The sequence below is a fragment of the Callospermophilus lateralis genome, chromosome 11 (genome assembly GCF_048772815.1).
Source record: "Callospermophilus lateralis isolate mCalLat2 chromosome 11, mCalLat2.hap1, whole genome shotgun sequence".
NCBI classification, from domain to species: domain Eukaryota; kingdom Metazoa; phylum Chordata; class Mammalia; order Rodentia; family Sciuridae; genus Callospermophilus; species Callospermophilus lateralis.
In genome coordinates, this window is record NC_135315.1 from 61926199 (window position 1) to 61951129 (window position 24931).

The following is a 24931-nucleotide window of genomic DNA, read 5'->3' on the forward strand; positions in this document are numbered from 1 at the left end:
ATAGTCCAGCAGAGCTAAGCTGAGAGCCCAGACTTCAACCCACACATGGGATCAAGTCATGGAACACAGACTTGATCGGGAAAGCTCTGCAGTTTTAGAGTTGATCCTGAGTGTTTGGGTTTTGTATCAGCACATTATTCACATTCATAACAGCTTGGTACCTTGGCAACTATGCTACCTAATCGTTGCTGTTATTTTCATTATGTTGAAAGTTCTCCACTTCTTCTGACCTCTATGCTTTGTGGTTGATTTGTTGGGTTTTAGTAACATTGGGGTCTTGTCTTTCCTTCCCACAGAAGTTAGTCTTTTGAGAACCTGCTCCCATTACTTCCATCTGCAGCCAGCTTGATGGGATCCTTGAGAAGCCAGGAGACGTGGAAATCAGGGGCTGCAGATGTTTATAATGAGGGGAGTTTTACGTATATAAAAATTTTTATTCTGCAAAGAGGGATATTTTAACCTCCTTCCTTCCTATTTGAACGCCCTTACATTTTTGTCTGACCTCTTTTTTCTATGGCCAGTACTTCCAATAGTATATTGAATAAGAGTGCTATTTTCTTCTCCTGATCTTACAGGAAATGATTTTGGCTCTTCTCCAGTCAGTGTGCAGAGTGCTGTCACTTTGGGCTTATCATCTATTGCCTTTATTGGGTTGAAGCACATTCTTCCTATTATCTACTTTTGTGAGGGTTTTCATTATGAAGGGATGTAGACTGTAATCAAATGGGTTTTCTATGATTTAAGTGGTGTTAAAGTTTTATTGATTCTGTGATTGTGGTGTATCACCTTTATGTATCTATATACGTAAAACCATCATTGCCTCCTTGGGATGGATCTCATTTGATGGTGGTAGATGATCTCTTGGATGTGCTATTGGATTAGGTTTGCTAGTATTGTGTTGAGAAATTATGCCTGTGTATTCATCAAGGATATTGGTCTACAGTATAAAAAACTATAGTTTTTTGTTTGTTTTTGTAGTGTCTCTTTGTGGCTATGGTACCAGAATAGTTCTGTCCTCTGTACTTCATGTTTGTATAAATATGTCAAAATATACTCTACTGTCATGTATACCTAAAAAGAAAAAATAAAATGTAAAAAAGAAATGAGTGCAAATGTTTAAGAGTTGGGAGTGGTTCCTCATGAAGGCTTCTTTATATAGCCTGAATGTTGAAGTTATGGTTTTCTTAGTTAATAGTATAGGTAACATTTTATTTTTTTATTCTATTGTTTCTGGGCTTATTTTCTATGTGTTTATTTCATAAAATGAGGACACGTGCCAGTGATATCAAAGGGAAAGATGAGGATCTTTGGACTATCCTTGCATCATTCCCTTTCAGTGTGATTATATATGAAGAGAGGGATCTGCCTCTTTATTTTTCATTATTAGTTGTAATATGATTTCAAAAACAACCACAGAAAGTTGAAAATTCCTAAAATGAACCATCATAATCTGGGACCATATGCATTAAACAACTCTTTTGATAGCGACATTTGATTGAGCATATGTAACATATTAAGTGTTGATAATTTAAAAAGAAGTCAACAGAATGACATTCCATTATTATGTGATATTTAATATTTATTGTCAAAATCAAGTTTCCTTTCTAAAACAAATGGGCTATCTGGGTGAAAGTAAAGCAAACTAACCCTCACCAGCATACATCCCAGCAGGTATATTTCTGACACTTGTTCCAGAGAAATGAAGTTTATGTTCCCACAAAAATCTGTTCTTGAATGTTCTTGGCAGCTTTATTTGTAATAATCATAAACTAGAAGCAATTCATAGGTGTTTCAACAGGTGAATACACAAGACATCCATATCACAAAATACTACCCAGCACTAAAAATTAATGACTGCAGAGATGTATCCCGAGGGCATTATACTGAGTCAAAAAAGCCAAAATGTTGCATAACTGATTTCGTTTTTACATTTGTTGGAATGACTAGATGACAGAAATGGAGATCAGTAAAGGTGGAAGAGAAATGGTTATAGTTGTAAAAGGACAATATGAGAAATGTGGAGCAGAAATGTTCTGTATCCTGGTTATGATATTGTACCATAATTTTGTGAGGTGTTCCCCTTGGGGAGAACCAGGAAAAGGAGAGACAGGATCATTGTGTATTTTTTCTTACAACTGCATGTAAAGTAATTTTCTCAAAATGTTCAAAATTTAATTAAATAACCATCTGTGAAAAAAATAGCATAGTTTTGTCCTCATAAGATGAGCTTATAAGGATTTCCTCTTCTTCAGTTTTTTGAAAGAGGTTGAAAAGAATTGATGCTCTGTGTTATATTTTCAATTTTGTACAGACCTAGGAATTGAACCTAGGCCTTAGGCATTTAAGGAAAACACTTTACCATTGAGCTACTGCCCCTGGCCTTAATTCTTTAAAGGATTGACAGATTCAGCATAGACTTCATAAAGTCCTGAGTTGTTCTTTCCTAGGAGACTCTTCACTGATAATTCAGCATGTTTCCTCACTGTTGGGCTAAGGTTTTCCATTTCTTCATAATTCCATCTTGGTAGATTGCATGCAATGAGGTATATATATATCCCTATTTTCTAGATTATCCAGCTTGCTGCCATATGGTAGTGTTCTCTCCGAAGTAGTCTCTTAGGATCCTCAGTTTTCTGTGGTGTCAGTTCTGACTATATTTATTTGAGTCTTCCTTTTTTTCCTTTAGCTAAGTATTTGCTGATTTGCTCTTAGTTTTGTTGATCTTTTCTGGTTTTTCTATAGTTCCTGTTTATTTCTGCTCTGATATTTATTATTCCCTTCCTTTAATTAACTCTGGGCTTATTTTGTCCTTCTTTTTCCAGTTCCCTGATGTGCAACATTAGCTTTTGGAAATCTTTTTCTGTATTGATGTGGGGGTTTGCTGCTCGAAACTTCTCAGTGGCCTTCCTCTACTCTGTTTATCTTTCCTCTATTTTAATGAAATTTCCCCTCCCATTTTTTTCCTTTCTCTCTCAATTTTCTTTCATCTCCCTCACTTTTTTTGAATTAGCTTCTGCATATCAGAGAAAACATTAAAACTTTGACTTTGGGGACTAGGTTATTTTGCCTAATATGATTATTCTCCAGTTTCATCTATTTACTAGCAAATGCCATGTCATTCTTCTTTATGACTTGGTAATACTCCATTGTATGTGTGTGTGTGTCTGTGTTTGTGTGTGTGTGTGTCTGTGTTTGTGTGTGTGTGTGTGTATACATTTTTCTTATCGATTCTTATCCATTCATCTGTGGAAGCATACCTAGATTGTTTCTATAGCTTGGCTAATGTAAATTTTTTGTGCTATTGTAAACCTTGATATGGATGCATCACTGGAGTATGCTAATTTTAAAAGATTTTGGTTATATATCCAGGAGTGGGAAAGCTGGGTCATATTTCATTTCTTTTTTTAAGGAATCCAAACTGCTGTCCAAAGATTGCTAAGTTGCTAAGGCTGGCCTTGGACTTGAGATCATCTTGCCTTAGCCTATCTAGCCCCTCAGATTACAGGCATGTATCACTTATTATTTACATTTTTGATACATGCCTGAGATAAAATCTCAATATAGTAGCTTTTTTAATTTTATGTTTTGGTACTAGGGTTTGATCCCAGGGCCCTTTAACCACTGAACCACATCCTCAGCCCTTTTTATTTTGACACAGGGTCTCACTAAGTTGCTTAGAGACTCACTAAGTTGCTGAGGCTATCAACTTAGCCTTCCAAGCCTCTGGGATTACAGGTGTGTACGCCTGGTTCAATGTAGGTTTTTAAAAACATATTTAAATATTATTTTTGTTATAGATGGACACAATACCTTTATGTTACTTATTTATTTTTATGTGTTGCCGAAGATCAAGCCCAGTGCCACACACGTGCTAGGCAAGTGCTGTACCACTGAGCTACAACCCCAGCCCCTAAATGTAGTTTTGATTTGCATTTCCATAATTGCTTGTTAAAACTTTGGACAAGATGTCAAAACTCTTTCATATATTTGTTGACCCTTGTATTTCTTTTGAGAGGTGTCTATTTAGTTCTTTTGCCTATTTATTGACTGAGCTATTTGTGGGTTTTTTTATGTTAACATTTAAAATTTCTTTGTGTGTTCTGGCTATTAATGCCTGTCTGAGGGGTAGTTGGCAAAGTTCTGCCATTCTGTAGCTTCTGTCTTCCTGTGCAGAAGCCTTTTAATTTGATGCCATCCCATTTACTGATTTTTTTATTTTATTTTTTGCCCTTCAGGAGTCTTTTTAAGGACATGAGTTCCTGAGCCAACATGTTGGAGAATTGGGGCTACATTTTCTTCTAGAAGTTGCAGCATTTCTGATCTAATTCCTAGGTCTTAAGTTGACTTTTGTGCAGGGTAAGAGATAGAGCATAAATTTATTTATTTACAAATAAATAAATTTCATTTTTTTATTCTTCTACTTATGGATTTTCAGTTTTCCTAACACCGTTTGTTAAAAAGGATATCTTTTCTTTAACATGTTTTTGGCACCCAGTTTAGTATCAGATAACCATATTTATATGGACTTGTCTCTGTGTCTTCTATTCTGTTTCATTGATTTGCATGCTGTTTTGATGCCAGACCTGTGCTATTTTTGTTATTGTAGCTCTGTAGTCTAATTTGAGATCTGTTACTGTGATGTTTCCTGTGTCACTTTTCTTGTTAAGGATTGCTTTGGCTGTTGTGGGTCTCTTGGTTTTCTTAATGAATTTCAGAACTGCTTTTTCTAGTTCTGTGAATCTTGGAATTTCGATAGGGATTGTGTTGAATTTGTGTAGCACTTTTGAGAATATTGATTGTCAAAATAGCCATTTTGACAATATTGATTCTGCCTATCCAAAAACATGGGAGGTCTTTCCATCAGCTGAGGTCTTCCTCTATTTCTTTATTGTGCTCTAATTGTCATTATAGACATCTTTCACCTCTTTCTTTTATTAGATTGATTCCCAAATATTTTGTTTTATTTTTAAAGGTTATTATAAATAGGATAGTTTTCCTAATTTCTTTTTCAGCAGATTCATTACTGGAGTACAGGAATATGATTGAGGTATCAATGTTGATAGTGCATCCTGCTACTTTCCAGAATTCTTTGATGAGATCTAGAAGTCTTCTAGTAGAGAATTTTTGGGTCTTCTAAATATATGAGCATGTCATCAGCAGAGATAATTGAGCTCTTCTTTTCCCATTCATATTCCTTTAATTTCCTACTCTTGCTAGAATATGTTGAATAGGAGTCGTAAAAGTGGGCATCCTTGTCTTCTTCCTGATTTTAGAGGAAATGCTTCCAGTTTTTCTCACTTCAGAATGACATTGGCCTTTGGTTTGTCATATATAGCCTTTACAATGTTGAGGCTGTATATGACAAAGTTAAAATCCCTAATTTTTCTAGTATTTTAAACATGAATGGGTGCTGTGTTTTGTCAAATGTTTTCTGCATCTTTTGAAGTAATCGTGTGATTCTTGTCCTGAAGTCTGTTTATGTATGAATTACATTTATTTCTTTCTGTGTATTGAACTAACCTTGCGTCCCTGGGATGAAACCCACTTGATCATGGTGCACTATCTTTTTTAATGTCATTTTACATGTGGTTTGCCAATATTTTATAGTTTTTGCATCTGTGTTCATCATGGATATTGCCATGAAGTTTTCTTTCCTTGATATGTCTCGTTCTGGTTATGATATCAGGGTAATAATGGCTTCATAGAATGAATTGGCAGTGTTCCCTCCTTTCTTATATCAAGGAATAATTTGAGAAAGATTGGCATTAGTTCTTTCAGTAGTATCTGGTGATATTTCCTTTTTCATCTTGAATTTTGTTAACCTGAGTGCTTTCTGTCTTTCTTTTGACTTTTTTGGTTTATCAATTTTGTTTATCCTTTCAAAAAACCAACTCTTTGTTTCATTGATCTTTTGCTTTTTTTTTCCCTCGGTGTCATTGATTTCGGCTCTGATTTTAATTACTTCCTGTATTCTACTGATTTGGGTATTGGTTCTTTTTTATTCTAGGGCCTTGAGATGTAATGGTAGATTATTTATTTGGTGTTTTTCTATTCCTTTGACATATAAACTTTCAGAATATATTCATACAGTCCCATAGATTTTAATATGTTGTATCACTATTCTCATTTACTTGAAAGAACTTTTTATTTCTCCCCTGATTTCTTCTGCTATCCATTCATCATTTAAAATTGTGTTATTTAAGCTCCAGGTATTAGAGTGGTTTCTGTTTTTTTAATCTTATCATTGATTTCTAATTTAATTCCATTATTATCTAATAGCATGCATTTTTCTTTGTATTTGCTAAGATTTGCTTTGTGACCCAAAATATTATCTGTATTAGAAAATATTCCATACACTGCTGATGAGAAAGTGAATTCGGTTGTTGATGAATGAAGTATTCTATAAATGTCTGTGAGTTCCATATTATTAACTGCATTTTTTAGTTCTGTAGAATCTTTATTTTATGTCTGGCTGATCTATCCAGTGCTGAGAGAGGAATTTTAAAGTCACTGAATATTATTATATTGTGGTCAGTTTGATTCTTAATATTGAGAAGGATTTGTTTTATGTACATAAATGCTCCATTGTTTGGGACTCAAATATTTACAATCATTATATCTTGGTGTTGTATAATTCCTTTATGCAACATGAAGTAACCTTCCATGTCTCTTCTGATTAGTTTTTGCTCAAGGTCCACTTCATCCAATATGAGAATGGTTACTCCTGATTGTTTAGGTGTATTGTTTAGTCACCTTTGAGGTGAGTCTCCTACAATAGAATTTTTTAGGATCTTATTTTTAATCCAATCTGCCAACATATATCTTGTGATTAAAGAGTTTAGACCTTTACATTTAATGTTAGTACAGAGATGATTTTTTTCCTGCCATTATGATTTATTTCTAATGTTTAAGTTAGACTTTATTCTCCTTTAATTGACCATTCTTCTAGTGTAATTCTCCCTCAAATGGTTTTCATTTTTATTTTTCATTCTTCTCATGAGCTATTTCATTGAGTATGTTTTGTAGAACAGGCTTTCTGGTTATGGATTCTTTTAGCTTCTGTTTACAGTGAAAGGTTTTTATTTTACCTTCAATTCTGAAGCTTAGTTTTGCTGGGTATAATGTTCTTGGTTGGCATCCATTGTTTTTCAGAGATGGATATATATTATTGCAATCCCTTCTGGCTTTTCAGGTCTGGTTCGAGAAACCAGTGGAAATCCAGATTGGTTTATATGTTTATCAGCTCATTTCTGCTGCTGTGACTGAAAGATCTGATCAGCACAGTTGTAGAAGAGGAAAAGTTTGTTTGGGGGCTCACATTTCAGAGTTCTTAGTCTACAGAAGGCCAGCTCCATTCCTTGAGTCTTGAAGTAAGGCAGAACATCATGGCAGAAGAGTGAGGCAGAGGGAAGTGGTTCACATGACGATCAGGAATCAGAGACTCCACTCACTAGATACAAAATATATACCCCAAAGCCATGCCCCCATGACCCACGCCCTCCAGCCACACAACATCTGCCTCCAGTTACCACTCAGTTAATCCCATCAGGGGGTTTAATTCACTGATTGGGTGAAGACTCTCACAGCCAAACATTTCCCTCTCTGAACCTTCTTGCATTGTCTGACATATGAGCTTCTGGGGGACACCTCACATCTAAACCATAACAATTTACCTCTCTGTGTGACCAGTATTTTTCTCTGGTAGCTTTTCAAATTTTATCCTTATTCTATATGTTAGGCATTTTCATTATAATGTGTCTTGGAGTGGATCTATTGTGATTTTTAAATTTTTGAGTCCTAAAAACAAATTCTTGTGTTTGAATTTCTCTCTCATTCTCAAAGTTTGGAAAAATATTCTAGTATTATTTCATTGAAAAGACTGCATCCCATTAGCTTTTGTTTCAGAGCCTTCATCTACCCCAATAATTCTTAACTTTGACCTCTTGATGTGATCCTAGGTATCTTGAATATTCTGGTCATGGTCTCTGAACATCCTTTCTTCATGGTCAACTTTGTTTTCAAGATTTATTTACTTTGTCTTTGAGGCCTCAAAATCTGTCTTCACAGTGGTCTTCTTTATTGGTAATGTTTTCCATTGAATTTTTGATTTGGCTGATTGAGTCTTTCCAGGATTTCCATTCAGGTCTTTTTTAAAACCTCTATTGTTTTATTGAAATGATTTTTTACTTCCTGTATTTTTTCTTTAATTTCCCTTCTTACATCTTCTTTTAGCTCATAGAACGTTTTAACTGTGAACTTTCTAAATTCTTCTGACATTTTATCCACTGCAGTGTTGACGGGATCAGTTGTTAAAGCATTGTGGGCCTTTAAGATGGTTTGTTCCCTTGCTTTTTCATATTGTTTTTATGTCTACTCATCTATATATTGGGATCATTGTCATTTTAAAAATAGGAACTACTGTAAAAGTTTCTTTCTCTTAAGAGCCCTGGGTTGGGTGAATATCCAGATACTGATACTTCACATCAATGTGTGACTTTTGTTGATCCCAATATCAGCACCACTGTGAGAAATGCCACTGAACCCTGTCTACTATAACCACTCAGAACCAAGCCTCCTGCTATTCAGCCTTATGAGAAACACAGACTTGTTGACATTGTTGTCCACAGCTCCTCAAATCCAGGTCTAAGCTGTAGTGAAGCTCTGGAATAGGTCAAAATTAGTTCTTCAATTTACTAAAATTGCTATAACCTTAAATGAGGGCTAAAAGTGGGGAGGAGGAAAGATTGGGCACAAAAGGAAAGGGAGAAAGACAGAAAAGAAGAAAGGAGAAGAAAAGAAGGAAGGAGATGAAAGGGAAGGAGGGGGGAGAAAAGGAAGGAAGGAAGGAAGGAAGGAAGGAAGGAAAATCTATACCGAGATAGAAAGGAGGAGTGGATGATGGGTATTTGAAATAGAGGCAGATAACACAAGAGGATGAATATAGAGGTGAGAGGGCCAAGTACAAACTAGAGCTAGGAAAACAAGAACAGGAAGATCTATTTCAGTTAAACCGTTAGATTAAATATATTCAAATGTGTGGGAGGTACAATCTTGGCTATTAATGTAACCACGATAATTGAAGTGGCTCACTATAATTCATTATGATTCATTGACATTCCTGTCACTATCAATGGCATTTTTAGTTGATATAGAAAGAAAACACTTTAATTCAGTGGGACCACAAAAGGTCACTCAATTGACATTATTTATATGTTCCAGGTTGAAATTAGAGTTATTTATAGTAAATCATGCCAAGGTAAAGAAAATACTTGTTGGATCTCGGTTTGGGTTTCATTGGGGTTTAGACCCAAATGAAAGATGTGCATCCTTCTTTGGCTGTGGGTCCCTCCATCGTTGCTGGGGCACAGAGCCACTTCCCTGTTTGCTGTGAACCTCCCACTGGCCAGTTCTGGTTTATCTGCTCCGGGGTCTGAAGCTGACTGCTCAGAGGGTGCAGTGTTGTGTTTAGTTGTTTCTATTGTGTGCAGAAATTCAGGAGGCAGGCTGGAGTGTCCCAGTGATTGCTGTGGGTCACCATCTACCGCTCCCCAACACAGGATCCTTTTCATGAATGTGGATTTTCTGCAGGTGCCCCTGGCCAGTGCTGCCCTCTGGGTTACTGAAGTAAAGGGACTCAGGTGGTTCATCTGGATTCTAGTTTCCAGGTATAAAGGAGGGCACTGATTCCCTGTGTTGACTCTGACTGATACAAGGTCCAGCCAGTGACTAAACAATGCCCTCTCCTTCACAGTTGTGATCACTGGTCAGGCTGGGAGCCAGGCCAGGTGGGGAGCAGACTTTCCCTGTTTTCTTAGATCATGCAATTTTCCACCTTAACTAATCTCCCTCTGGCTATGTTTGCAGGTGCCTACTGCTTAAGTTTCCTGGGATATTCAGGGAACTTGTCCTAGCAGCCTTCTGCCATAGCTTCCACCACCTGGCAACCAGATCTCTTATGTCACTGGAATCTCAGGGAGCTTCCCTCTGGTTTGGCCCCACAATTGAGAGGACAGACTCTATACTTCTCACAGAGCTTCCCCTCTATGTCAGTGATTGGTGCTGTTGTGGTCCTCAGGGATCCATTTTCCTCTGCTCAGGGCCACAGTTGCTTTGCTGCTTTGTCACTATCTGGGTCAGCGAATACTGCTACAGAGTTTTCTTGTTCTTGTTGCTGTTTTGTTCTTTTTTTCTCTGCCTTTGCCTGGGTTGCAGAGTGGTGGGTGGACTAAGCACACTTCCCAGCGAAGTCCACTCAGCCCAACCCCCCTTTTCTGGGGGAGGGAGTTTCAGTGATTTGGGGGCTACTAGTGGTTCCTCTAGAACTTCTTTCTGGCTCTATTCCTATGAGGTCCCACTCCAGGGGACTTCCCTCTGGTTTCATTTGCAGCTGTCCGGACATAGGAAGATGTCCTGTCATGAGATGGCTGTGAACCCCTGGCTCAGCTTTCCTTTCACAATTTGGTTTTAACCTTTGATCTGTTGTAAGAGCCCTGCTGTTCCCATCACACTTAAATTTTTATCTACCTTTCCAAATGTTTTTAGTGGGTGAGTTTAAGTAAATTTCTACTCCCTTTCTGTCTTTCTTTCTATTGCCCCTCACCCCTTCCTCTATCCTAGCCTGGGTTCCAGATCAGGGAAACGTGTGCTGATTTTCTACTGTGGTATCCAGTATTTCCAGACCTAAGACTTGGTAATCCTGAGTCTTTGAACCTTTGTCACTCATCTCTCAAATCTGATTTTCCTTCACTGCCTCCTTTCTGTGTGGTGAGGAGATTGGGAATTGCTGTCTCGCTCCCTTCTACCATCTTCCCAGTCTCTCATTGATTTTCTTTTAATTGATGCATTATAGGTACATATAAAATTGGACTGTGTTGAGAGCCACAGCCGAAGGGGCCCCAGCAAACTTTCAGACTGCCAGCTGTTGAGCTGAAGGGGCCCCAGCAAACTTTCAGATTGCCAGCTGATGAGCTGAAGGGGCCCCAGCAAACTTTTAGACTGCCAGCTGATGATTGGCTCACAGCGGCCCCAGCAACATCTAGCTGATTGGCTCTTCTGCAGTGAAGCTCATTGGGCTGTTTCCCTGCCCTTTCAGGCCACGGAGCTGCTCATTGGGGGATTTTTTGGCTCCGCCCATGCGACCCAGCCAATCGGCCTCAAGAGGATGAGGATTGTGGGAGGTGTGGAGGCTGGTGGTTGGGGAGTGTGGCTTGTGGGAAGCCGCTGGTGGCAGTTGGGCTCTGAGGGTTTTTTCCTGAGGAGCTGTTTTGTTTGGCTTGTGTGGTTCTAAAAATAAAGTTAGTTTCTTTTGACAAGTGGCTCCTGAATTGTGCCCAGCCAGACTGCAGCAGGACTGCATTGTGATATATTCACACATGCACATAGTATAATTTGATCAACTTTATTCCCCAAATTCTTCCCCTTTGCCTCTTGCCTCCCTCACCCTTTATTTCCTATTTCTACTCCTGTCCCTTCTATTTTTGGAAGATCCCCCAACTTTATTCCTTTTTGTCTCCCTATCTTACATTTATGAGAGAAGGCATTTGATCCTTGCTTTCTGAGTCTGACTTATATAACTTGGCATGATGTTCTCCAGTTCCATTGATTTACCAGCAAATGAAATAATTTCATTTTTCTTTATGGCTGAGTAGAACTCCATTATGTGTGTATATATATCACATGTTCTTAATCCATTCATCCTATTGGTCAGCACCTAGGCTGGTTTCATAACTTGGCTATTGTGCTATAGAATACTGATTTTGGATTTTTACATAATTACCAAGAAGTGGGAGAGCTGGACCATATGTGGTTCCATTTAGAGTCATCTCTACACTGCTTTCCAAATTGGTAGTACTAGTTTGCAGTGCCATCAACAAAGTATTAACATACTTTTTCTCCCACATCCTCAACAATTATCCTTATTTATATTCTTGATAATTGCCATTCTGGCTGTGGTAGTATGAAATCTCAGTGTCGGGGACCACCCTGCGCAGGAGCAAAGGACATCCCCTCAGCCTTGAGTAATGAAGTATTGAACTGGCATCGCAAGCCACACACTGTGCGAAGCAAAGTGGGCCTTACCTTCGCTCTGCAGGGAAGTGCTTCAGCTCTGGGCTTGAGCATTACCCAAAGGGATTGGGCAACCCCGCTTCTGAAATTCTATCCTCTACCTTATTTGGTTGGAATATTCCATCGAATGTCTTTTCCTAATAAATAGAGGGGTTCCTGGTGCTCTCTTGCCTTCGAGCGTGGAAGAGGACCCTAGAGGCCCTGAGAAACTCATGTCCTGTGTTGAATGAACTGTTTGCCATTTTCTTAGCTTAATGTTGCAGCCAGCTCTTTTGAATGTGGATTTGCCTCTGTGCCTTTAATCCATTTCTAGTTCACTTTTATGTACTGTGTAAGATCCAGCTTTTCACTTTTATGTACTGTACAGGTCCAGCTTCATTCCTTTGCATGTAAATATCCTCTTTCCCAGCACCATACATGGATGAGACTCTACCTTCCGTATTGTCAGTTCTTGGTGCCTTTTGGTGATTGAGTATGTGTGCATGGGTTTGTATCTGAGTTTTCTCTTGTGTTCCATATTCATGTGGTATTCTCTACTCTCTTCTTTGTGTCAGTTTTCATGTCAGTATCTGAGTAGATCATGAGAGTCTTACAATATATTTGAAAATAATTACTATAATACCTCTTCTTTGATCTTCTTTCTCAGGAGAAGATGTCTATTTATTACCTTTTGTGGTGTCATATGAATTAAAGGATTTTCTTTCAATATCTAGTAAAATTGCCATTGATAGATTGACAGGAATGTCACTGAATCTCTTGCTTTGGGTAGCCTGGACATCTTAACTATCTTTATTCTTCTAATCCATAAGCACACTATATCTTTATATCCATGTATGTCTTCAGTTTTTCTCATCAGTGTTTTATAATTTGTATGATACATGTAAATTTGCTTTCTTTGAATTCATTTGGCTCAATTTGTTCCGAAGTATTTTGTTCTTTTTGGTGCAATTGTAAAAGAATATTACTATTTGGGGTTTTTTTTTGATAGATGATTATTAAGGATATAGAAATGCATCTGATTTTCTCAGGTGGGTTTTGTCTCCTGAACCTTGACTGAGCCTGTTAATTGGTTCTAACAGTTTTCATTGGAAAAGAGTGTGGCATTCTCTATGAAGAGGACTTGTCCTCTGCCAACAGAGGCGGCCCTTCCTTGTTCCTTCCTGGTTTGTTTTCCTGTGGTTTCTTTTTCCTCTCAGATTCCTCTGTCTGGGGTCTTCAGCACTACATGGAACAGACATTGCTGCAGTGTGGGCAGCCTCACCATGGTCATGATCTTAAGGAAAAGCTTTCCATTTTTCGGCCACTACATACAACATTTGATGTGGCAGATCCTGTGTGACCTTTATTGTCCTGTGGTGCATTCCTTTTTACCTAATTTTTGTAGGCCATCCATCATGAAAGAGTGTTGAATTTTTTCAGAATCATCGTTCTACACCTAATGAGATAATATGATTTTATCTTTCATTCTGTCAGTACAGTTGACCACATTGAATTATTTTTGTGCTTTGAAACATTTTTGCAACTGGGATAAATCTCATTTGGTCCTAGTGTATGATTTAATCATGTTCTGTTGAATTTATTCTACCAGAATTAAGGATTTTTCTGTCTGTGGAAATGAGGTATATTGCCCTGTACCTATAGGTTTTGCTAATATTACAGTAACTTTACAGTCTGGCCTATTCAAAGCTCATCCAAGTTGTATTAAGAATGCTCCTTCTCAGATAGGAAAGAGAAAGCTAAGCACAGCCCCACCATAATTCCTTTCTATGAACCTGAATTCACCCTTCTGTGCTATTCCAGGGATGGACCCCACACATTGAGCAATCGCTGTGGGAGGCCAGGCCATAATACTCAGTCTGTCTCCTGGTATCATTAGTCCTGCACCAAATCCTGTGGGGAAAAGCCACAGCAGTTCTCACTTGCATTTACTGCAGATTTATATCATTGATGTGTCCTTTATCAAATGAGATCCTCTGTAGAGACACCCTGAACACACTAAAGTGTTCATGTAACAGCTTCCTTGACTTCTCTCTTTGTGGACACAGATAGACCCACCTGAGCAGCCACAGCGTTTCCTGGAGGGTGGGGAGCAGATGTGGCCATCCACCCCCTCTACATGGAAGTTACTGAAGGCTCCAGTTCTGGCCATTTCCAACAGTGCTGGCAGGATAAGTACCTAGCTTTGGACATGCTGGATGAAGGAAGGGACACATGCTAAGGACTTGGAAGGGTGCTCCCAAATGATTCTGAGGAGTATCCATGGCCACATCTCCCAGGGATCTTCCCAGGCCTCTGTCTCCTGTATTCTCACCAGGGCTGTTCAGCACCAGCCTTAAAACCTGCCCATTCAGTGGGGACAAACAACCTCTCAGTAGTAAGTGTGTTGACCATGGTGTGTCAACATTCAAAGGTTCACAGTTACTATGTGTAGTGATTCCTTTTTGAATTGCAGGAATTTGTTCTTTGTCCCCCTAGAAAAATGATTTTCTCATGAAGTTTTATGTGTCCCTGGGATGTTAATCTTATATCAGTCTAGGTTTTTTGGGGGGAGGGTTCAATTTTATTTTAAGTTTTATTTATGTATCACAGCAGAATGCATTAAATTCTTATTACATATATAGAGCACAATTTTTCATGTCTCTGGTTGTTTCAGGAACACTTTGCTAGTTGTAATTTGTCTTTCTAAGTATCTGTGTTCTTTTTGTTTTTCGATCAGGATCAGTCATTTCCTTTATGACTTCTGACCCTTGAGTCGGACAAAAAAAATACTTTCAACTTAAATGTTATCAAAGTATTTTCTAAGAAGCTTTCTTTTTACATATACACTTAGACCTGCTAGATGAGTAGCACATAACGATATCCCAGTGATTTAGGAGGCTGAGGAAGGAGGATTTAAAGTTGGAGGTCAGTTTCCCCAACCTAGGGAGCTCCTCAGGAACTTAGTGAGACTCCATCTCATAAAGAAAAAAAACTGGAGATGAGGCACTCACTAAGTGCCCCTGGGTTCAATTTCTAATACTAATTAAACAAAAAAAAAACTAAAAATCTTGGATCTCTATGGCATTTACCATTCAAAGAAAATTAATTAACAGTCCCTGCCAATATTGTGTGGACAAACACAAATGTCCAACTACAATGACGTGAGAAAGCCAGAAGAGAAAGATCAGAGGGAGGGTGTTCCCTGGAGACAAGCAGGAGGGAGAGCAGGTGTGGGTACCAGACACAGGACAGTGTAATGCACTTAAAGCCAATTAGCTGAACATTTTAAAAGTCTTACATTTTAAAATAAACTAGTTTCAATAAAAATACAAAAAAAAAGAAAAAATACTAGGAGAAATAAAGGGCAGTTCTGGGATGGGAGCAGGTGCAACAGGGGTGCTCAGTGGGTGGTCCAGGCTGTGTGCCTACTGGGAGCCACAGGTCTATTTCTGAACCTGGAGCTCTCTCTCAAGTGATGGGTTGGTAATGCAAGATGAGCTGGACTTTCGTATCTTTTCCTTTATCTTATGTTTACGATCTACTGCAAGTATGTATGTTTCTAAGTGCTTTATTATTCTACTTGGCTTGTTGATATTACTATAAATGATGTCTCCACATACTGTCTTGTTCAGCACTGGTGTGGAGAATCTCAAACTCTAATGACAGGGAGCTGGACATTTTTGGTTTTGCCTGCTGGATGTGTTCCCTGCTACAAAGCAGATTTATCTTTTCTCCAGGCATTGGACATTAGTAGTAGTAGTAGTCAGTAGTAGTAGTAGTAGTAGTAGTAGTCAGTAGTAGTAGTAGTAGTAGTAGTAGTAGTATTTCCAGATAACACTGCTTTGAGGCAAAGGGTTTAAGTTTAGGGCAGCCACAGCAAACAAGCAAGAGGCTGACTCAAAATGAAAAAGGAAAAGACCATGGATATAGCTCAGTGGTAATGTGCCCCTGGGCTCAAGCCCAGTAACAAAAAGTAAAAATAAAAAACATAAAAAACATAGATCTCTATGGCATTTGCCCTTCCAAGGAAACATAATTACTCCATTCCAACTTTACACAGCCCAGAAGAAATCAGACTGCACTGGTTTAAAAATGCAGACTCAGCATATCACAGGACTAGAAGCTAAGGGGTTGCTAGGGACTAGCGGTAGAGTGGGGAGGCAGTGGTCATGGATACCGAATTCCGGAAGACCTTCTGGAACTGCATAGTGATGACTAGTGCACAGTTTACAGAAGGCACATAATGATGACAAATGACTGCGTCTTTTAACAATGAAAATAAATCTTTAATTTTAAATAACAAAATAATAAACACAGATAATAAAAATGAATAAACAAATGATCTGGGAGAAGAACAGAGGCTCTGGGTTTTTCTCAGGATGCAGTGCTGACTGAAGGGCCAGCAGGGGGTGTTGGCCTTGATGGTCCACTGCAGGTTCGTCCAGCTCCAGTTCTCTATCAGATGGTGGAGGTGGTGGACCTTGAACAGGAGCTTCCACAAGCACCAGAGCTGCTAGAGGAGTAAAAGTCCACAGACTATCCATGTTAGGTCCAGGGACAGAATATTCCCTCCTGCCTTTCATACAATTCCACGCACAAACCCAACACCGGGGAGTGTTCCCAGAATGCACACAGACAATGACAGCTCTGCCTCTCATTGTTCCTGCCCCGCCCCAGTTCCTGTGCAGTATCTCGGCTTATCCCTCCCTGTCCCATTCTGACATACTCATAACCCCACCTCAGTCCTCCTCACCTTCGGCCTGTTCCTCTATGGGCTCAGGGTTTTCTGTCAAGGCTGGGACCTGGTGTCCTTGGTCCTCCTCCTCAGGGCCTGTGACAGTGACCTGGCTGTGGACATTACCAAGTGTGTAGTGAGGCAAATGCAAGTGAGAGAGGGAGTAGACCACCCAAGAGGGATGGCAGACAGCAGTATGAGATGCCTGGTTTTTCCTACCATGAGGTGAGTGATCTTGGCACCCCACAGTTCAGAGGAGAGGGCGGAAGCTCAGAGAGTCACAGGGCCAGTATCAGGACTCACAGCTATATGTTACCCTGTCACCCTAGGCAAGGCTTACCTTCCCAACATTTGACCCATCTCCTCTTGGATGGAGGAATTCGAGATGTTTGAGGCCAAAGAGAAAGAATCATACAAGAAGGCGGGATCCAGGATCTCCTCCAGCTCCCCCAGGGAGTACACCTGGAACACACATCCAGTGCTTGTATCATCCCCTCTTTAGCCACTTTCTTGGTTGGGACATTGAAGAAACAGTCAGTGCCAAACTGACCCACCAGAAGTGTCTGGGGATGGAGTCCAGTGCAATAGCCAAAGCACATAGGGGCTTGTCCAACAGAGGGACAGGAGAGCCCCAGCGGAGCAATGGGTGGCAGGGTTCACAGTGGAATTGCCGAGGGGATAGTCAGAAACACAGCAGCTTCAGGCCAGTTTGTTAGCTGAGCAGAGGTGGCAGCTCTGTGCATTGGGAGCTTATCCCCTGAGTCCCACCAGCACACCACATTCTGGAGATGGGAAAACAGGCTCACCCCAGACAGGAGGGTCCCTGTGTGAGGACACCCAGGACATCATTCTCTGTGGTGCTGTTGAAATGGCTCCAGGACAGAATGAGGTCCAGGTCCCACAGCCCTGAAAGGCTGAATGGCTGTGGAACCTGGGTCCCCCTGGAAGGTGTTGAGGTCCTGGGATCCCAGCTCCTGCTTTCACAGTCTGGGGTGTGTTCCTTGAGACACAAGTACCAGAGAAATGGACCGATTTCCACAAGCCTTGTGATGTTTCAGCTAAACTCATCCCTAGTAATCCTGATGCTGTGTAAGATTTGGAGAGTGTGTGGAAGGACCGTCAGGCCATTGTCACCTGGACACCTGGGCGTAGGAGTTATAGTCAGTTGGGTGGCAGAGCACAAATCATCAGAGAATTAAAAATAAAATAATGTCCATGTTGCTGTCTGTTGTTGTCACAAATATGGGAACAGTGACTTGGATGAGTCCAAGAATGAGGGTGGCAGAGAGGGTGGGGAGGATGGGCAAGAATTTGTTGCTCAGATTCCTCACATGGGGACTCTGCCCCTCCATCTCCCAGCCCTACCAGGAAGGTGTTCCTGGTGGTGTCTGTGCTCTTATTCACTTTTATTCTGCTCTGTCCCCTGCCAGTAGAGTCCCTTCTGTTCCGTACTCACCCTGAGGCCCAGCTCCTGCCCAGAGGTGCTTGGCTGTGGATACTCGTCCCTGCCCTTGGAGTTGGAGCTGAAGCTGCAGCTCCAGTGCTTGTTGAGGGTAAACTGTGGAAAGAATGGAAGACAGTGCCTGGTAGCTGGCCGGGAGCCCCAGCCCCTGCTGGCCTCCATTCAGGGTGTTTCTGCCCCATGTGACCTTCTGCTCCCCCGACCTCATACAGACCCTGTGTCTCAGGCTTCTACCCTGTAGGACAGGAAATGACTCTGGGTGCCCAGGATGTACCGTGGACACTTTCATTCCACACCTTTAGCCCTGTCCTGGGGGTGACCCTGACAGGACACGAGGCTCACAATCTCCCACCACCTATTCCTGCCTCAGGTCCCTGTTCTCCCCTACTGAGGAGCAAGGTGGTGGGGCTCTGCAGGGCTACTCACGGTGATAGTCTCTCCTCGATGTCCTTCCCCAGGGCTATGAGGTGTTGACCTTAAGGTACTCCTCCAACTTGCAGGAGTGCCAGTTGGAGGAGTACCACCAGCAGGGGACTGGGAACAGGATTTGAAACAAGATCTCAGTCGTTTCCAAAAATTTTGTCTTTGGGGTGTCCAGTGGATTGGGTCTGGGGAAGGGGCCGTGCAGCCATAGGGGGAACTCTGGCGGCGTGGCCTCCTAAAGGGTCGGCCTCCACAGGGGAAGCAAGCAAACATGTTTTGGCTTTCAAAGTATTTCACCAAATGAGCTGGGAGGAGGCTGTTGCTAGAATGTGGGTGCCTGGTTACTGGTTCCAAGTTCTGTTTGGCTCTATGACCAAGGAAGGGAAGCCATGTCTTGGGGTTCCTGGCCTAACCCATCCTCCAGATAAGCCCATGTTTGTCCCTCTGTTGGCTCTCCTCCAGCCCCATGACTTTTTATGTGTGTACACAGCCAACCCCAACACTGGCGCCACATCCCTTGACAGGCCTGGGTGCAGCCAGGGTCCCAGCTCTGAGGAGACACAGCTAGGTTTCAACCCAGCTCCTCCTCCTGTCCTCTCATGGGACTTTGGACAAGTCATCGTCTCTGAGGCTTAACCAGTGTTTCCCTGCACAGTGGCATCATCCTGGAATCTACTTGCTAGCAAAGTCACCAGCATGTGTCAGATGACACAAACCATGTTGTCACATGTCTATAATGCACAAAAGTAGAGCTAAATATGGAAACAAGTAAACTGTCACATAGAGTAGAGGTATAAACAGGCTAGTCTCCCGCCTCATGACTTTGGAAATGCCATTTTCCTTCCTGGCCTTCTTTCTCCATCTGCATCTTGAGGGGGTTGAAATGCGATTAGTGGGGATGTCCTCAACTCTCAGAGCCACCCACCTTGTTACCTTGTTCTCTTTGGGATGACGGAGAGTAAGCACATCCCTGGGCACCTTCGGGACCCCCAACAATGAAATTCTGGTCTTTTCCCCCTTTCCATTCTCTGCGTCCCAGTCAGGGTACATGGAGACGGGCTGCCCTTATTCCATGGAAGTCCTCTTTCCTCTTTCTTCTTTTGTTTTTTGGTCTCAGGGAGTGATCCAAGGGGCCCTTAAGCCCCAAGCCACATCACCAACCTGGTTTTCTGTGTTTTATTTTGAGGCAGGTTGTCACAGTGTTGCTGAGGTTAACTTTGAACTTGTAATCCTCCTTCCTCAGCCTCCTGAGCTGTTGGTATTACAGATATGCACCACCATGCCTGGCCTCTTTCTCCTTTTCCATGTCACCTCCTGGGGCCTCCATTTTCTCTAACCCACTCTCTGATCTCCACATGTATGCCTCTCTGTTTTTGTACCTATTTTGAGGCTGTAAAAAATACTGTCACATGGTAAAGGCAGGCAGGAGTCCCCAGGATCACAGAAGTTCTTTATCCAAAGGAAACGCTATGGGAGATGACTGAGCCCTGAGCTAGGAAGTGAGGACTCTGCCTTTTCTTCTGGAGTCTATCCTTGTCCTATTTTCTGGGCCAGTCCCTATGTGACACTGAGCCTCAGTTTCCCACTTGTCCAGTGAAGGGTTAGAGAGGAAGTGACACATAGGCCTTCTGGACACATAGGCCTTCTGCTGCATAGTTCCCCAGGCTGCGCGGGGTTGCAAAGAGTGGTGCTGCAGAATCCCAGGTTACTGTTTTCCCAGGGTAGGTGCAGGTGTGCCTTGCTTGGTGCAGCCTGGCCTTGTGTTCCCAGCATGTATATGCTACCATTGGCACAGGCATGGAAACAGTGCCACGCACCACATACCTGGTTCTGCCAACCTTCTTCAAATGTGAGATCCTTTTGTCTCATCTCCCCAGAGTCAGAAAGTGTAATTAGCCTCTCTTCACTGCACAGGTGTGGGGGGAGGAGTGGATCCCCAAAGCGAATGTGAGGTGCCATGACTAATAGAAGTGGGCTTGGATGGGAGTCTGGTGAAGGCACCATATCCATACAAATGTCCGTGACACTCTTGGTCCTGCCTCCTGATTGGACAGGAATAGGTATGTCCTAAAGGAGGGAAGGGTCTGGCCTGAGTTCACAGGGTGAGTTAAGTAGATGCTGTGGCCTCAGTTGGTTTCGATTTGCTCCCCCACTGCAGAATACCCAGCATCATGTTAGTTGGCCATTTGATGTTTTTCTTGTAAGAAATCTCCCTTTAGATTTTTTTTTTTTTGCCCATTTATTTGGCTCATTAAGGTTTTCCGATTGTTAGTGTATAATATTTATATAATATTTCTGATTATTCATACCCTGTTGGAAGGGTATCTGACATACATTTTCTCTGATTCTGTAGGCTCTCTTTTACACTCTTAATTGTTTTCACTCCTGTACAGAATCTTTTACTTTGATGCTTTCACACTTATTCTCACTTTTATTTCGTGAGTTTTAAGGATCTTATCAAGGAAGTCAGTACCCCTTCCAATGTGTTGGAATGTTTCCAGCATTCCTGTAGCAATTTGGTGTTTCTGGTCTAATTCCTAGGAAAGTGAAAGTTAGGGATTTATTTTCATCCTTGTACACATTGCTATTGAATTTTCCCTGCCCCATTTATAAAGAGACTCTTGTTTTTCCAATGTGTGCTTTTGGCTCCTTTGTCATAAGTCAGATTTATGTGGATCTGTTTCTGTGTCTTTAATCCATTTTTAGTTTGTGTGTGTGTGCGCGCGCACACGCACGCGCGTGCATCTGGTGCTAGGAATTGAACCCAGGGCTTCATGCATGCGAGGCAAGCACTCTACCAACTGAGCTATGTCCCAACCCTAGTTCAATTTTATGTACTGTGTAAGATACAGGTCCAGCTTCATTCCTTTGCAAGTAAATATCCTGTTTTACCAGCACTGTACATGTAGGGTCTTGGTGCCTTTTCAGTAATGCCTGGGTTTGTATCTGAGCTCTCTCCTGTGTTCCATATCCATATGGTATCCTCTGTTCTCTTCTTTGTGTCATCTTTCATGTGAGTATCTGAGTGGATTTTATTAGAGTCCTGCAATATATTCGTAATCACTTAGTATGATGCCTCTTGTTTGTCCTTTTTTGTCAGGACGAGATGACTGTTCATGACCTTTTGTCTTATTGAATTAAAGGATTTTCTTTCTATACCAAGTAAGATAGTCATTGCTAGATCGACAGAAATGTCACTGAATCTCTTGCTGTGGGTAACCTGGACATTTTAACAATATTTATTCTTCATCCATAAGCGCACTGTATCCTTCCATCCATGTGTGTGTTCATTTTCTTTCATCAGTGTTTACTAATTTTCACTATGCAGATCAGTTTGCTTTCTTTGAATAATTTGGCTCAATTTGTCCCTAAGTATTTTGTTCCTTTGGGTGCTATTGTAAATGGAATAAAGTGGTATGGCAAGAAATCAGAAGGGATGATAGTGAGAGGGTAGAGGGGTAGAGTAAGCCTTGTGGTGAAAATGATGTTGGAACAAAAACTGTAGGAGGGGTGGGATTGAGTCTAATAGAACCACCTAGAATTAGGCATTTTGTGTCAATGAGCAGCAGTAGGAGGACTGATCAGAATAGAGTGTGACCAGGCTGAGAAGGGGGCATGGAGCCAGGGGAAGGACAGGGGCTGATCATAATAAAGGAGTGTGGGAGCCACTGTGAGACCTTGGGCTTTGGCCATGGGCAGAAGAGCAGGCTATCTCATGGTCTTGAGCAGAGGCCTGCACAGTCTAACTTCACTTGAAGGGCAGGTTTCTCTGCATGGAGCATGGACTTCAGGGATATTCCAGAAGGGGCAGGCCATGGTCACCTAATGGGGTGGCATGACCCAGATAAGGGGCAATGGTACGATGCAGAAAAGAGAAGAGCTTTTCCATCTGGAAGAGAAGAGAGCTCTAAGAAGTGGCTCTAAGGTTTCTGTCCTGAGTTACTCAGAGGAAGAGTGTTGCCAGTAATTGAGCTGGCACAGGTTTTTTAGTGAAGCAGGTTTTTTGGGGAAAAAGAACAGTTCCATTTAGGGTAGGTTAAGTCCTGCGATGCCTTGATACACATTCCAGTGGAACCATCAAGCACCTGTGGGACTTTGAGATCCGAGTTCAGAGGTGCATGGCTGGAGGTAGGAATGTGAGAGTCACCAACATTTACAAAGCCATGAAATTGGATGAGAAGCTCAAGGGATGAGGGGAGACAGGAAAAGACAAAAGAAAGTCTTAGGTGGAGGTCAGTCAAAGGGAAACCAGCAGAAGAAACAAGGAAGGCATGGGGAGACCAGAGAGGGGTGTCCTAGAAGAGGTGTGCATTAATTATCTGAAGGGACAGGGGTGAGCAGCTGCAGCAGATGCTGCTGAGGGGCTGAGAAATAGGACTGAGTGTTGACTGGTGCATTTAACCAATTAGAGGCCATTGACCTTGGTGAGAACAGTTTGGGGGTTGTTTGGGGGACCAGAGCTTCTTTGGAATGTGTTTGGGAGAGAATGAAAATGTCTGAGTCAGAGCAGTGAGGGTAGACAACTCTCCTGAGATGTACAAAGGGGAGCAAAGAGTTGGGGCTTCAGAGAAGGTGGTTATGAATCATAGTTTTTAATGGAAGAAGGATCTGAATATTTACAAGCTGATGAGTATGAGCAGGGAGTATGACAGATGATGGTGCAAACAGGGAGGGAGGATTGCTGGAGCCAGGAGTGGGTAGGGAGTAGTATAATGTTTGAGAAATCTCTGAAACCAGTACTCTGTCAGAAGACAGCTTCCATGGGATCCAACCACCGGGTGCATCTGTATCCTGCAAGTTGGCCTGTGCTCCACCATTAATCAGAGAGGAACTTTGGACACCAGAAATATCCAAAATTGACTCTAATCCCCACTTCCTCTTGCCTGCTAAACAACACTGGTCTCAAGGGGGAAAAGAAACTAGAGTCATCAGTTGAGAAGAAATGTGTGGAGAGCTAATGGAGATATGAGAAGACACGACATCACTGGTTTCTTTGTTTTTCACCTCAAGGCTTAGAACAGGGAGATAATAATGTTATTGTTATTATTTTGGTGTTGGGGATGGAACCCAGGGCCTCAAGCATGTTAAGCATGCTCTACTAGTGAGCTGTACCCCCAGGTCAGGAGGGAAATCTTAAGTCTCACACCTCTCAATGGGATTTTCTGTGCCTGGGTTACAGGGATGTGAACACCTCCATCGTGGAGCTCCTGATTATGGTATACACCTGGAAGACCTCTTCTGCCAAGAGCATCATCAGCGTGATCTCCTGCTTTCCTTACAGCAAATAGTGCAAGATGAGGAAGAGGCTCCATCATCTAAATTCTTGGCCTCCATGATGCGCAAAGCTGGTAAGAAAGGCAGATCCTTGACGACTGACTGGGAGCCTGGGGGGCTTATTTTTACAGAAATCATTTCAAAGCATTCTCTTAAGCAAATGAGAATGCTGAACAGAGGGAAAACAGAGATGCTGCTTTTAAACCCCACTAGTTTGTGCAGTCCATCCTTCTCCACAAGAGAGATGTGCCACGACCCCCAGTGATACCTGAAACAGTGAGTGCTAGTAAACTCTGTAGGCGCACTGCAGTAGTGGGGCAGCAGATCTCACAACTGAGATGGTTACTAAGTGACTTCAGGTGGATAACATAGATAGCATAGATACACTGGATAATGGGATGATGTACCTCCTAAATAGGACAAAGCAGGGTACCATGAGATTTCATAGTGCTACTCAGAATGATGTGCAGTTTAAAATTTATTAATGGTTTATTGGAATTTTCCATTTAATCTTTTTGGACCATGGGTAACTAAAATCACACAAAGCAAGCTACAGGGAAGGGATAGAATTGGGGGACTAGTAAAATGAGAAATTCTGCAGAGAATTCTGTTTCCAACTTCCTAACCATGGAGGTAATGAGAACGACTTTTGTTTTCATTTTTTCCTAAACACTTTGTTCAAATTTATATTGAAATGACATTTTACTATCACATTAAAGTTGTTTTGAAGTCATTCTGAACCTGCTAGTAGAACCATCCCAGTAGTTACGTCTGTTCACATGATCTGCCTCCATCCCATACCACTGCCTCCTTCCATGCAGGGAACTACTGTCGACCTACTGTCTTGGATCTTCTGTCATTTTTCCTTTAATTTCCTTTTTAGGTACGTTCAATTCATATATTTAATGCTCAATTATATATGTATGTTTACATTTTTAACTTGCCAAGAAAAAACTGTAATCTTTTGAGTGTTTCACTTGGTGTTATGTAGT

The 24931-nt window shown here is 41.5% G+C and overlaps 1 pseudogene; it reads right to left on the minus strand.

Annotated features, from left to right (window-relative positions):
- LOC143410568 (myotubularin-related protein 9-like) overlaps window positions 1-20624 on the minus strand; it is a 57413-nt pseudogene extending 36789 nt beyond the window's left edge.
- Between the last annotated feature and the right edge of the window lie 4307 nt (window positions 20625-24931).